This window comes from Vidua macroura, chromosome 4 (genome assembly GCF_024509145.1).
Source record: "Vidua macroura isolate BioBank_ID:100142 chromosome 4, ASM2450914v1, whole genome shotgun sequence".
NCBI classification, from domain to species: domain Eukaryota; kingdom Metazoa; phylum Chordata; class Aves; order Passeriformes; family Viduidae; genus Vidua; species Vidua macroura.
In genome coordinates this window covers 36862258-36876082 of record NC_071574.1, presented here as the reverse complement: position 1 = coordinate 36876082, position 13825 = coordinate 36862258, and positions in this window count along the sequence as shown.

The window sequence follows — 13825 nt, the reverse complement described above, 5'->3', positions numbered from 1 at the left end:
CAGGAGAGGCATTCACAGTTCTTTGTACTGCATATGGAATTTTGTTAATGCCGCTAGTTGGAATAGCAAAGACATATTTAACTCTGAAATATTCACGACTGTTGTTGGGTTTTTTTCAGAACTTTCATCATTTGTAAGCATTTTTATGTGTTAAGAATAGTAATGACCATGGGAAAAGTGGAAAGGATAAAATAATATGGACTCCTCAGCTCCAACCCAGAAAAGCTTTAATTAATTCCTATATATGTTTTCATGTGTCACTGAATTCCTTTACTTAGAAAAATAAATAACAGTAATAAAACAGTAAAGAATGATCTATACTCACTGTACTTTTCATTTGGACAGAAACATTTTGCCATGAATGCTTGCCAGAACACACATTCTTGTAAAACTTCTTAAACAGTTTGTCAAGGTAAGTAGTTTCACAATGTTAGTATCAGAGAATCATCATGGTGTTAATAACTTCAGATAAAATTCCATGTAAAAGGAGGGACTTAGGACACTTCCAAACACAAGTTACAAATCTGCAGGGCTATGATTCAGTTCAGTAAATAGCAGATAGCACCATGTTTAGACATGGGAATATTTACAATGAGACTTCCTTACATAAAGCTAAAAGCTATATAATCAATGGTTCCTACTGTTTCAGTAATTAGGTACGTGACCATGAAAGTCAGTACCTAGTAAAAATAAAAGGATTCTGGCTGTGAAACAGAGAACACATTTTTTTTACCAGAAGAATGTGCCCCACCACAAAAAAAAAAAAAAAAAAAAAAAAAAAAAAAAAAAAAAAAAAAAAAAAAAAAAAAAAAACCACCCCATTGATTCACTTCAAAACATCAAACATATAAAGCCATTTAGCTTGATATAATAAACAAAAAACCATCAATGACAAAATTATGTGTACTGCTATTTATTTGAATCTAATCAAAATGTCTTAGTTATATAAGTTCTTAAACATTTAGAGAAGTAGAATTGTTCCCTTCTCACCCCAAATTTTCTCTCTCTACCATCTGCTGTACAGAATATGAAGGTCTGAATATGAACATATTAACTTATTTTGAAATCACTCTAGATTTTTCAGTCATTGGGAAAAATAAAGGACAAAACTCATATATTTAGCATCAGAATGCTTTCTTCATGATCACTTATTTACTGATGAGCTTGAAATCTTCCTGGTCAATGAAACAGAATTCTAACTTAGAGTTATTCTAGGGAAAATAATTTTAAATTTGATCTCTCTGAAGTTCAGTGGATACCAACAGTCTTTGATTATTTGATCTAGGTCCAACAAAAATAAGTTAGACTTTTTTTTTTTTAAATTTAAATTGAATTTGATTCCACTTAATGATCACGGTAATTCCAAGGCAGTGCAAAAACACAGTGATGATATGAGCCCTAATTCAATGTACACTCACTTGCAAAGCCATATAGAAAATATAGCTTCTATAAAGTACATTAATACAGAAACTTGAAATGTATAAAAAATCCTGTATATGTTCTTGTCCTCTTAGGTTTTATGTTGGGACACTGGAAGGTCTTTTAGGCTATTGTACCATGTGTCCCTGTTTCACCAGCCATGAACTGCTGCAGGAGGTTTGAGAGTACCTCATTAAATGTCTGCATGTTTCTCCTTCATCCTCTTGCCAAGTGTCTTCTTGATATAGATGGCCATATCTATTTCTCTAACTATTTTGCTACAAATATGTCTTTCCTCTAGAACCAGAGAAGGGTTGGCTCTGTTTTATTCCTGAATGACAAGTCATCAATGTTACTTGCATCGTCTCAATTTAATAAGTGGGGTCACATCAAGTACATTATATCCCCCAGGCAGCAAAAATTTAACAGCTCCATAAATGTGTCAAGATGACAAAAACCTCATAAAGTTGATATAAATTTAATATGAGTGACCACTATTCTAGATTTTCCCGCAGGTATCAGTAAAATTACTTTTTTTCTTTCTTTTTTTTTCCTTTCTTTTTATTAACAGCTTCCTGAGTTACCACACAGAAGAATGCTTAAATTATGGTACAGTGAATTCCCACTTATTTTAGAAAGCATTTTAAATAAATTGATATTCATATCCTGTAAAACATGCTGTTGGCAGCCTTCTTCATTTTGTTCAGCAGCAGAGGTAGAAATTTTAAATAATCAGAGCAATATTTCACAGGATATGGACAAAAAAGTTTATTTACTTAGTTATTGAAAACAAACAATAAAAAAGTTGCATCTTTCAGAGCTTCAATATTGCCTTTTCAACTCTACCTGTGCCCCAAGAAAATAAAAGTTAATATTAGAGAAGAATACTCGTAAAATTAAAAGTTAGACTTGAATTCCAAAGCCCTTAGTAACAGCAAATGCCTACAAGTAAAAGACACAAAGTTGTTTCCTTTCTATGTTTGTCTTGAACTTTTTTTGTGAATAGTAAGGATTACTGTTAAAAAGAAATTGGGTAGCCTGATAACACTGTAGAAAATGTCTGAAAACAGCCCAAGATCTTTACTAAAATCAAGAGCTAGTATGGTATGCAACATTGTTTTCAGTTCCACACCAAATCACAGACTAATAAATAACAGTAAGAGGTACTTTTCTTTTTTGTCCGCATCTTTCTTCTTTTCCTTGGAATATGCCCCATGTTGTGAAGAATTGTGACAGCAGCAAAGAATTTTACTATTTTTGTTGCCTCACCATTTTGTTTCAGAATCAAGACAATCCAGTGACATTATCATAGAATCACAAAGTATCCTGAGTTGGAAGGGACCCACAAGGATCATCAAGTCCAAATCCTGGCCCTACACAGGGCAACTTCAAGAATCACACCACGCACCTGAGAGCATTGTCCAAACACTTCTGGAACTCTGGCATGGCCAATTTCCTGGGGAGCCTGTTCCAGTGCCCAGCCACCCTCTTGGTGAAGAACCTTTCCCTTGCCCTGCTGGCAATGCTGTGCCTGACACAGCCCAGGACATTACTGGTCCTTTTGGCTGTCAGGCCACTGCTGACTCATATTCAATTTGCCATCGACCAGGACCTGCAGGTCCTTGTTTGTGGTGCTGCTCTCCAGCCTTTCATTCCCTACTCCATCTGCACATTCAGGGCTGCCCTGTCCCACATGCAGAAAGTGGCACCTGCCCTAGCAATTTTTATTCAAAAATCTGACCATGTTACAATTCCATCCTCTTCAAAACAGGTCTCTATACACTTTATGAAACCTTGACTGCATGGATCAAACCTAGATTCGCTTAGATGTCAGTAGAACCATGATCTTACCTGTCTGCTTTTTTAGTCCAACTCTAATTTTTCTTTTGATGCTATTTAGTTACTATTTTATTGTTAAGCTCCTTTTGCTTCTCTAGTCAATAGGATTGACAAAATCAACAGAAACTCTAATGTTGCCATTGTGATGGAATGGTGAAAAGAATTTTGTCACATGAGGTACCTATATAGAAATACTTATTTCATACAAAGCTGTTTTAAACAGACATTATTTTTTTTTTAATTGTATAAGATTGTAGCTGTTATTGCATTCCATTAATACCCCTATTAGCACAGATGGCCCATTATTATTGCTGTTACGTTAAGTATTTTTTGCTGCCAGACAAAACTAAACCCATTTCAATTTACACAACAGAAGATTTGCTGTTCATAGTAAGAGTTTCTAGCAGAAAAATAATGGATACTTCCCACAGGATTACCTGAGTCTTTACAAAACTGTTAACAGGAAAAGAATTCAAGTGTAGCATATTGCTTTGAATTAATAGCACCTATCTGAATTATAAAAGTAGAAGGTAAGTTTGTGCTGCACCTGTTTCACATTAGCTCCTGGATCATTCACTTTTCTTAGGGTTCCCTATCTTTCCCAAATTTGTGTCTTGCACTGTACACAGGGTCTTCACCTGTCAGCTGCTTATTAGCTAGGGTTTACTGAATGGGTTGCAGAAGCTAATCCATGTTTCTTGGCATTGCAATGAGCTATGATTAGAATTACTTCCTGAATGGAAGTAATTTCTTAAAATTTTATAGAACATAACTGTTTGCAATCCTGCAAACATATCTTCATGCAGATACAAAACATTACGTATATTATCTAAATTAGTCCCAGGACTTAAGTGATTTAAGTTATTAAATGCAACTATTATGTGAAATTCACTAAATATGGACTATATTAGCTTAATTGTAATAATTTTTTGCTAAGGTTTATGATTAGAGAAAAAGTACATAAAGCCATGGTTTTCCCTCTAAAAAACTACATGTAGACTACAACAAATTTATTAAGGTCCTCCATTAGCTTCAAAAGACAATCAACACAGCAGGAAGTTGTATTGTCACATAACTCAGTAGTGACACGGATCCTGACACCAAGGATCTGTCTGAATTAACACTGAGAACTAAATAATGTACCTAGTCATTAACAACATCTCATTTAAATAATTGAGGAAAAATCCCTAATACTAAATACCTAACACTAAACTAAATGCTAAATTCATGCTATTCATTTAAATAGAAATGATAGGAATAAAGATGACACAGAAAGCAGCATTTGATTTTTAAAAATAGGTTTCTGAATTCTAGCCATCCCAGAAAGCAGGCAATCTAAAGTCATCTCTGATGACATGCAAAGTATTTTTTTCAATATTGTTCCTTCGCAGATTTTTTCATTTGCCTCCTTGGTTTTAGGCCTTCAGCCTCTCAATTTCTTTCCAGAGTGTGCTCTTATAGTGAAATATGTAAGCAATCCCTCTTCAATTACAGTGATACATTTAAAAGAATTGGTGAAATAAAAGGCTCCCAGTTTTAGTATCGAAAGAGATAAAAAATGGCAGAGGTATTACAACATGAATGATATTTTCAAGAGATGATTCCAAGTAGAAGCATAGAGTTCAACTGAATACTTAGGTCTCTTAAGCTGACCACTTCAGATAGTGTATCAACTCAATATTTAAATGTTAAATAACCTTGACACAGCAATTGAATACCAAGTATTGCACATGCAATGGTAATGGATACAAAAAAGAAAAAAAAAAAAAAAGAGATTAAATGGAAGGTTCCATTTTAAAGGATGGAAAACACTTATTTTTAGCATATTCAAGTGTATTATGAAGATTTCCAGTATCTACTAATACTAATGTCTTGCTAAGTATATTCTGCAGCTGGTTAATCAGTGTCTCAACCTGTACCTTTTTGCTTCTCATTTGGTGAAACAACATAAATAGCTTGTATTCCAATCATAAAAATCTGCTGGCCTGGTCTCTCAGCTTTGCTCAGCTCCTGTAAGCCCCTTGAACCCCAAATCCCTGGAATCTAGTTTTCCTCAAGTCCCTCATTGATTCAAAGTAGATCATGAGCTTCTTTTTAGTGGGACTGTAAAGCACACACTTTATTCCTTTCCCTAAATGCCACAATATCAAGAGAAAATACAAGCTATACTACAATAAAGACAATACTACAGCAAGGACAAAGTCAAGCTTGCATGCAAACCCCGTGCTTATATCAGTATCAAATGAAAAGTAACCTGTTTACATGAACCATGTGTGCTTATCTGCTTTTCAGATAGTAGCAGCCTACTTCAATCTAAAGAAACCTATTCCAGTCTGCTTCCCCTGACCTACTGCAAGGACTGTGAAGTTCAAGATAATAGCACAGCCCTGCCAGACAGGCTGTCCTAAGATATATAATAATTATTCTCTGAAGATACCTTAAAGATAATGAAGTGAGACTGTATGAGGTACTTCTAGTAGAGTTTCCTTACTTCCAACACTAAACTTAAATTCAAGAATTTATGGAATTTAACCCATATGACCATTCCTCTTATTGCCCTGTAATTATCAGAAGTACAGGAAATTTCAAACCATATTTATTTTTTCAATATTATACCATATTTATTATTTTCAGGAATAAAATTAAGATGAAAATGAAAATTAATTTTTATTTATACTAGATGTTCTCCCAAATAATTAGTCTGCTGATGGGAATATTTATTCACTCTATCACAATAAGTGAAATGAAAGAAGGCAAATAATTTTAAATATTAAGAACAAGAAGAAAGTTATCAAAACATAAATTCGAAGACAATGACTAAAGAAGCATTTAAAAGACAGTTGAACTAATGTTTTATTTTTAATTCTCCATAGTAATTGAGCTCTTTCATCCAGAAATGTTAGTTAATTCATGAAAAGACATCTCAAAAATAAAGGACTCTTCTTTTGCATGCAAAAAAATACATGTGAGAATTTTAAAAAAAATTGATAGAATTTTCATACATTGCTGAAGGGTTAAAAAATGAGAATGGCAGCTTACGAGATTTACGTGTTTGACATGAGCTTAGGATATGAAAACTGAAAAACACTTGCATGCATTGATTGACTAACAAGAATAAAAGTGATGCAACATTGCTGAGATTTAAATATAACTACAGTAAACACATGTGAATTTTAACCAATGAATTAATGAAATGTGTTAACTTAGTTTCTAGAACCAAACTCCTCAAGCTGAATGATTGCCAAATTCATTCACATTTTTCAGGATCCAAATCCAGAACTTAATTTCTAAGTTAGACATCTCTATATACTGTAGCAAACTCACTATTTTTAATCTGGTTATCTTTTACTAAAGAATTGAGTTTTGCAAGTTAATTTCTGGATACTGGAATTCCAGTCTCATTCAATTAAACACTGCAAGACTTACCTTTCTGTTAAGCCTAGCAGATGGTCCTTAGCTCTTGGCTTGGAATGGGTTACAGTCCATGCTCACCAGCAGGAGTCAGGAAAAATAGAAGAAAGAGAAAAGTACTGTGCAGGGTGAGGGAGAGCTAGAGGTACTGCAGCTGGGATAGAGGGAGAAAGGACACAGAACTGCAGGCAACCAGAACTCATTGGCTTTTGTTCCCAGGGAGCAGCTTCCCAGCCATCAAAGATTCGAAGCTGGTAACCCGATCTTGTCAATAAGCTAGGCAGAAGGAAGAGTTTTTAAAAGAGAAAAGCAAGATAAATGCAGATATGATGCAAAAGTATAGAGAAATTAAGCATCCATTTCACTTGAAAGGTATCCACCAGTAATGTTACATCCTAAAACAACTCACTTGCCTATATTCACAACAAGTAAATTCAGTTTGCCTAAACCTTGAAAAAAAGAGTATGTAAAAGGTAAAAAAAAAAAAAATTCCAAACACTTCCTTCCCATGACTTAAAAACCCTAGCTCTGACCAGGACAGCGAACAAGTGTTTTGGATGTGGAAATCTGTCATTCAATAAAAACTGGGCTTTCACAAGCTGAACACACTGAATTTCACAAGCTGTCCCATACCATTCAACAAAGGGACTATACTCTCTTCAGTTTAGTTGTTCCTAGTTCCTATTAACTTGGGAGAGATTACATCATTAAATTTTGCAAAATGTGCTGTGCATCTTGTTCACTTTTTTAATAATAAGAAAACATAATAACAGCAATAATAGCAATTTTAATAGACCACAATGATAGTGGATAATAATAGTAACATATTTGAAACACAGACATTCAACAAGAAGGAAAATAAAACAAAAAAGTGGTCAGACCAGTGGCTTTCAGTTGTAATTGGAAGAGTTGGCCCAATGTAAGAACTATGAATTATTTTGTTCCTATTTTAAGGTCATAAAATTGCTGTTTCCCAGCACAAAGTACAGCAGAGATGTTTTTGTCTGTCTTCAGTCTATTTTTCTCTTTTTTTGAGAATCCTCCAATAGAGTAAACTCTACACCTTCTGTTATTGAGGCAATCTCAACTATACTTCCTTTCATCTACCAATGCATTATTTAATCCACTGTAATCAATACAATTGATGTTAAACTGACAGGAACTGAATAAAATGAATGCCATGTCTCATATCAAGGTAAAAGTGCAAACACAGTAAGCTTCAAAAATAATTTACACTTCATTTGCAAAAATAAAACAATGCAATATTAGCAATTGTATTTTATAAAAAAATTATAAAATCCTTTCAACATTTAAAAAAATCACAGCTTGGTTTATATTCCTATTATAGTGATTGAACTAGGAGAGCACATGCTGTACTATGCAGCTGTTGCAAATCTTTCTCTTTCAGTGAACATTTTTTGCCATTTTGGTAGGTAACTAAGTAATTACATAACCCAAAGAGACCAAGTAATGATTCCTCTGTAGTTTTTTACTTTCTGCACAGTCTAACCCTTAGACCACAGAGACCCAAAATGCCATGAGACCTAAACAGGAGCTATTTTAGGCCAGTATTTAATTGACTGGAACTCAGAAACTAATTGCAGATTTGCACGAAACTTCACAGAAAAACAAAGCTTTAATGAAAGACTGTTTGCTGTAGAAGTAGGGGGAGGCTTTTTTCACATGAAACAGAGAAAATGAGTTGTTAGTAAGCGTGTAAAGAGCAAATGGAAGATCCTCATATGGCTTCCCCTCAAGGCCACTCTCTTTTGTGGCTCTCCTTTAGATGCTCTCTAATAGCTTTACAGTTGAATTGTAGTGAATTCTTGAATTGTAGTACCCAAAACTGCACAGGGTAATTGAGGTGGGGCCACACCAGTGCAGAGGAGAGTGTAACAATCACAACCCTTGACTGACTAGCAATTAATCTATTTAAAATCAGCAAGGACACTTTTCGTGGCAATATCTAGATATTTTACTCAATATACAAAAAAGGTAGAATTTTTATTGCAATTTGTTTCCTATTTGATTTGACAGAATCACTATTTTCTCCCACCTTCTGTGTCATAAATATCTGTTGCTCAGCAGTTCCCAAGTGCAAATGCTTTACAAAGCATGAATATTATGGGGAGTGCAGGAACCTTGTTCAAAACTCACCTGGCACCTTTGTAAACATTCACTCTGGCTATATTTGAATTGATGGCATGCCTAGAAATAATTGATCAGTACATACATTAGATATGGGGAGTGTAATAATTATTAGTTCCATGTATGGGTTATTCTAAATGTTAACAAGGAAAGAGTAATTTATCAAAAAATATAGAACCTCTTTTAAGCACTAAGAAAAATATTGCAAAAAATTTTAGGCAGGAAGAATTTAAAGCAAAGAAACAAGGAAATAATTTGCAGTTGAGGAATGGAACCTTTGGAAATGAACACTTCTGAAAATAGGATATGTACAGAGAGTTTCCACTGGAAGAAAAGGATATAGGATCAAGAAGGAAATTAAATGTGTCACTGCTGATAACTGTTGACTATGAATTTGAAGTCTTAATAATAAAATGGTAGTTTTTTTCATTTGTCAGTGAACTATGTTTGCATGTGTTTATTTTTACTATGTATAATTTGTGATGATGGCAATCCTGTAAGAAGAAAAGAGCTAGCATCAAACCTTTAATGCAGTTAAAAGATTACCCATATTAAGTTTAATTTGAAAATCTATGGCTAGAGAAATGAATTTAAATTATAGTAAAGTACAGTTAGAACTTCCAGATATGAAAAAATGCAATATTCCTTCAATGAACTTTGCAAATCAAAGAGAAGTGTTATCACTTGTTATTTGAAATTAATTAAGAGATACCATTTTTGCTGTTGAAAAGTATTTCTGACTTCATTATAAATTTTCATTTTGTTTCAATATATTATTACATATACATTACTGTACCATTATATGGAAATATAAGGAAAAATGCACGAAGGAAGAAAGCTGAAGTAGTATTATAAAGCACTGATTCTGGTCAAAACCAAGAACTGATATTGGTTTTTTATTAGTTTTGTTACAAATAAAAACACTACAGAGCAGATCATATATAAACTCTGAGTGGGTTTTTCAGTCCTACTTAAAAAAAATTGCTCTTTTCTAGAACTTGTATATGCAGAGATAAGACACAATAGCCTAAAAAGAATCAAATTAATGTTTCTAAGAAATTGAAATAATGTTCTAAAACAATCTGACAATATTGTGGCCTGATGTCTCTAAAATCAAACAGAATTTAGCATTCATTGAGAACTATCACAGATGACTTGAAGAAAATACCGCATTTATGAACAGTTATAACCTTTTTATTGAGTTTTATATCTGCAGTGTTTAGTATCTAGGTGACCAAAAGAACCTGCCAGGCAGTGCTATTATTAGAATAATCCTAGACATACCTCATGTGCGTGTTCCTACTGCAGCCCTCAGAGTGCTGTGCTTCTGCACTGGCAGCTGGAAAGGTGCTGATAACACCCCAGTGTTTGGCTGCTGCTGGGCAGGGCTGGCAGAGCATCAGCGCTGTCTCCCAACATTCCCCCATCAAGGGGGCTGGGGGTGGGCAGGATCCTGGCAGGGGACACAACCAGGCCAGCTGACACAAAATATCCAGAGGAGTATCCCATAGCGTATGACATCAGCTCAGAGATAAAAAAAAAAAAAAAAAAAGTGTAAGGGGGGGAATTTGTTGTTTGTAATGTTTGCCTTTTGGGGAAACCTCTCCACATGCTGAAGTCCTGCTTCCCAGGAAGTGGCTGAACATAACTCATGGATGGGAAGTAGAGAACAAAACATTTTTCTTTTTTCTCTTTCTTTGTGCATGAACAACGTTTCTCTTTTGCTCCAGTAAACTGCCTTATCTCAACCTACAAGTTCTTTCCCATCTTATTTTCTCTCCCCAGGTCAACTGAGAAGGGGGAGTGACAAAGCAGCTTGGTGAGCACTTAGCGTCCAAGGCCGACCCACCAGACTCAACAACATTTTAATCAAAATGTACTGACACTGTTGCATAAGTGGTCACAAAAAGACCCATTTCAAACAGCAGGCTGTGATTGGCTGTTCCAGGAAACAGTAGATGGAAAAATATTTAAGGAGTCAGTCTTCTCTTCCCATTCCCTGATTAGAAAATGGTCGCAATGTCTGCAAAGAAAATTTCCCTGTGCAAGTACTCCTTTCAAGTTAGACTACTTAAGAAAAATGGGGTGTCCTTTTCCACTGTAACTGATAGTCAATTTCCCATATTATAATTTGTTCAAATTCTTTGAGCCAACCCATGATTTAAAGTCATAATAAGACTTCTGCAGCATAAAAAATGCCACCTGCTCATTAAAATCTTCATAGTGTGCATGTTTTGTTGTACAGATAACAGCTATTTTGAAGAAAAAAAAAAAAAAAAAAAAAAAGGAAGGAACAGTAATTCATAAAACTTATGTGTTTTCAGAAAAAAAGGTACAAAATTCAGGAAAACAGTCCACCACAAAGGCTAAGCAAAACTTTGTCATTTCTTCTAACTCCATTAGCCATCTATATCTAGTATGTGATGTTACCTCTTACTATTCATCACAAGTATCCTCTTTATCAAAATTACTAATCTTCTTCTTGCAGTTTTGCAACACTAAATTCTAAAAGTGCTTTTATGAATTTTAATTAATCTTCAGCATAAATAATCCAAGGCAGGCAGGTATTATTCTTAATTTACAATTGAGAGAGACAGCATATAGAGAAGTGACCTTGCACAAGTTTGTACAGAAAAATCTGAACAGAAGACAAGTTTACATCTCAGGAGTTTCTTTCAAAGTCTAGCTGCCATACTTAATTTTTGCATTTCTTGCTTATATTTTCCGAACTCACCAGCTATTTGTGCTAATTTTCAAAACTATATAAATTTCTGGGCTAGCAGAAAGTAGCACCTTACTACTCTGTAATCAGTAAAAGCTATTTGGGTTGTATTTCCATCTCATCTCTCTAAATACAAAAATATTTATTTTCCTTATCACTTCTTTGGATCCTCTGAGCTTGTTCATTAAGTATCAGATTGTAGTTTCTGCTAACTGATGAAGCCATTTCTTTGTGCTGGATTTGTCCATGCAACCTGTTGCTGCATGTTGCTTTCTAAACAATTGCATTCAGGAATTGATCCAATATGCCTAATGTGTTATCTTGCTGACACAAGGTAAATTTAGATTTTTCAATTCAGCAGTGAAAGGATCATAAGCAAGTCAGTAGATTTTGAGCTAGTTTAGAGAGAAGAATGTATTTCCTCCTCTAGTATAGTGGTCTGTTGGGCACTTACTGTATTAGTTGTCAGTACACTCTTCAAAATTATGTTCTGTGTAGTGACAATCACCCACCTTGCTTTCTGTCTCCTTCATATTATCACATATGTCCATTTCTGAAAAACAGCTTAAAGAATGTGCTAATAGCACAAATAATGAAAATACTATTCCTACAAAATTTCTATCAAATTCTGAGATATATTCCAGTTACAGTAGTCCTAAAGTTGCATTCATGAGCATTCTGTTATCCAACTTTGGAAACACTTTTCTTCTATCAGCTCTAGGGTCAAATGATCTTTTTTCAAAAACTCTTTGTTTCCTGCTTTGTTTCTATGATGAAACCAAATTTTTTTTCAGGTAGCATCAGGAAAATAATAATCAAAAATATATCAGGACCCCCCTCAAACCCACAAGAAGATCACTTGGTGAAGTGAGGAGAACAAATATATTAAAAAGAAGGAGAAAATGAGAGAGAAAAAAAAATTAGGTTTAATGCTCTGAGCAGGAAGATGATGTTCATTTCAGAAAGTATCTCTCTGGAACTTTCCTCTCCTTCTTTCTTGCATACAAAATCACTTCCCCATCACTTTCACTACCACCTTGTCACAGTAGGTAAACCAGTAATAGACAATTCTTAAAGGGAGCACTGCCAGATACAGCATTCCCAAACTGAATGAATGTTACGGCCCTAAAACTGTTTAGTCAAGGTCTATCTCAGAGGCTGTAAAACACATTCCAACACACTGGAACAATCCTCTTATACAAAGGATAAAAAAACTAACCAACAAAACTGCTGCCACTGTGAGGAAGAGTAACTCTCATATTTCCAATATGCAGCAAAATCTTCAAGTATTTGTGCTGTAACTAGGGACATTACTGCATTCTCTAATCTAACAAATTTGTCACCTGAGCCATTTAGGGCACAACGTAGCAGACCATCTTCCCCAGGTTGAGAACACATGTGTGGAGGTGCAGCCATGTAGATTGGCAATGTTTTAATCTAAGCATTTTACAAATCAAGCTGGGATTTTTCTTGCCTTAGTGAAAGTCAAGCAGTGCTGATTTCAAGTATGTGTTTTATTAGAAATTAAATCCTCTTAGATATGCAACTCTTTGTGAACAAGGTAGATTGCTTAATAGCAATGTTACACAGCTAACCCAAGAAGAAATGGTAATAAGGTGTGTAAATTGAAACTATTTAGCTAATCTGTTGGCAAGGGAATCACTGCTATTCTCAGCTGTGAGATCAAGGCAAACTTCTGTTTACATTAAAATAAACCATGCTTTAATATTGGAGGAAATGTCAGAAAAAACCCTAAACATACTTAATTTAGGTCTCCCAATCTAAAAATTTCTTAAGCAGCTTCCCAAATGGATAGCATATATATAGCTCATCAGAACCTTTATGATGATAGATTTTACAGATTTGCAAGCACATTTTGTTAAATCAGTCTATAATTAAAAAAAAAATAAAATCAATACAATATTCTTCTTGCTCATGTCAGGATATCTGGTATTGTATTCTAGAACTTACTGTGACAGTTTTCAGCTCAATTCTCTAATTCATTTCCTCAAGCGTCCTGATAAAATCCATTCTTGCTATAACAGTTTATTGCCATTAGTCTTTAAGCAAATTTTAATTTTGACATGCCATCAGCAATACAGAGAAAGTGAAAGCAGACTGCTGAAGGCCATAAATTATCTGTAGGTCTACCTGCACAAGGCACTTTGTCATTCTGCCTATACCAGAGAAGTCTGTGATATGTGTATCAGTTGTAATTCAAGGTGACCTCCAACCCTGCACTATGTTTTTCCTCACTCGTGTAAAAATTAGATGCTCCATTCCCAT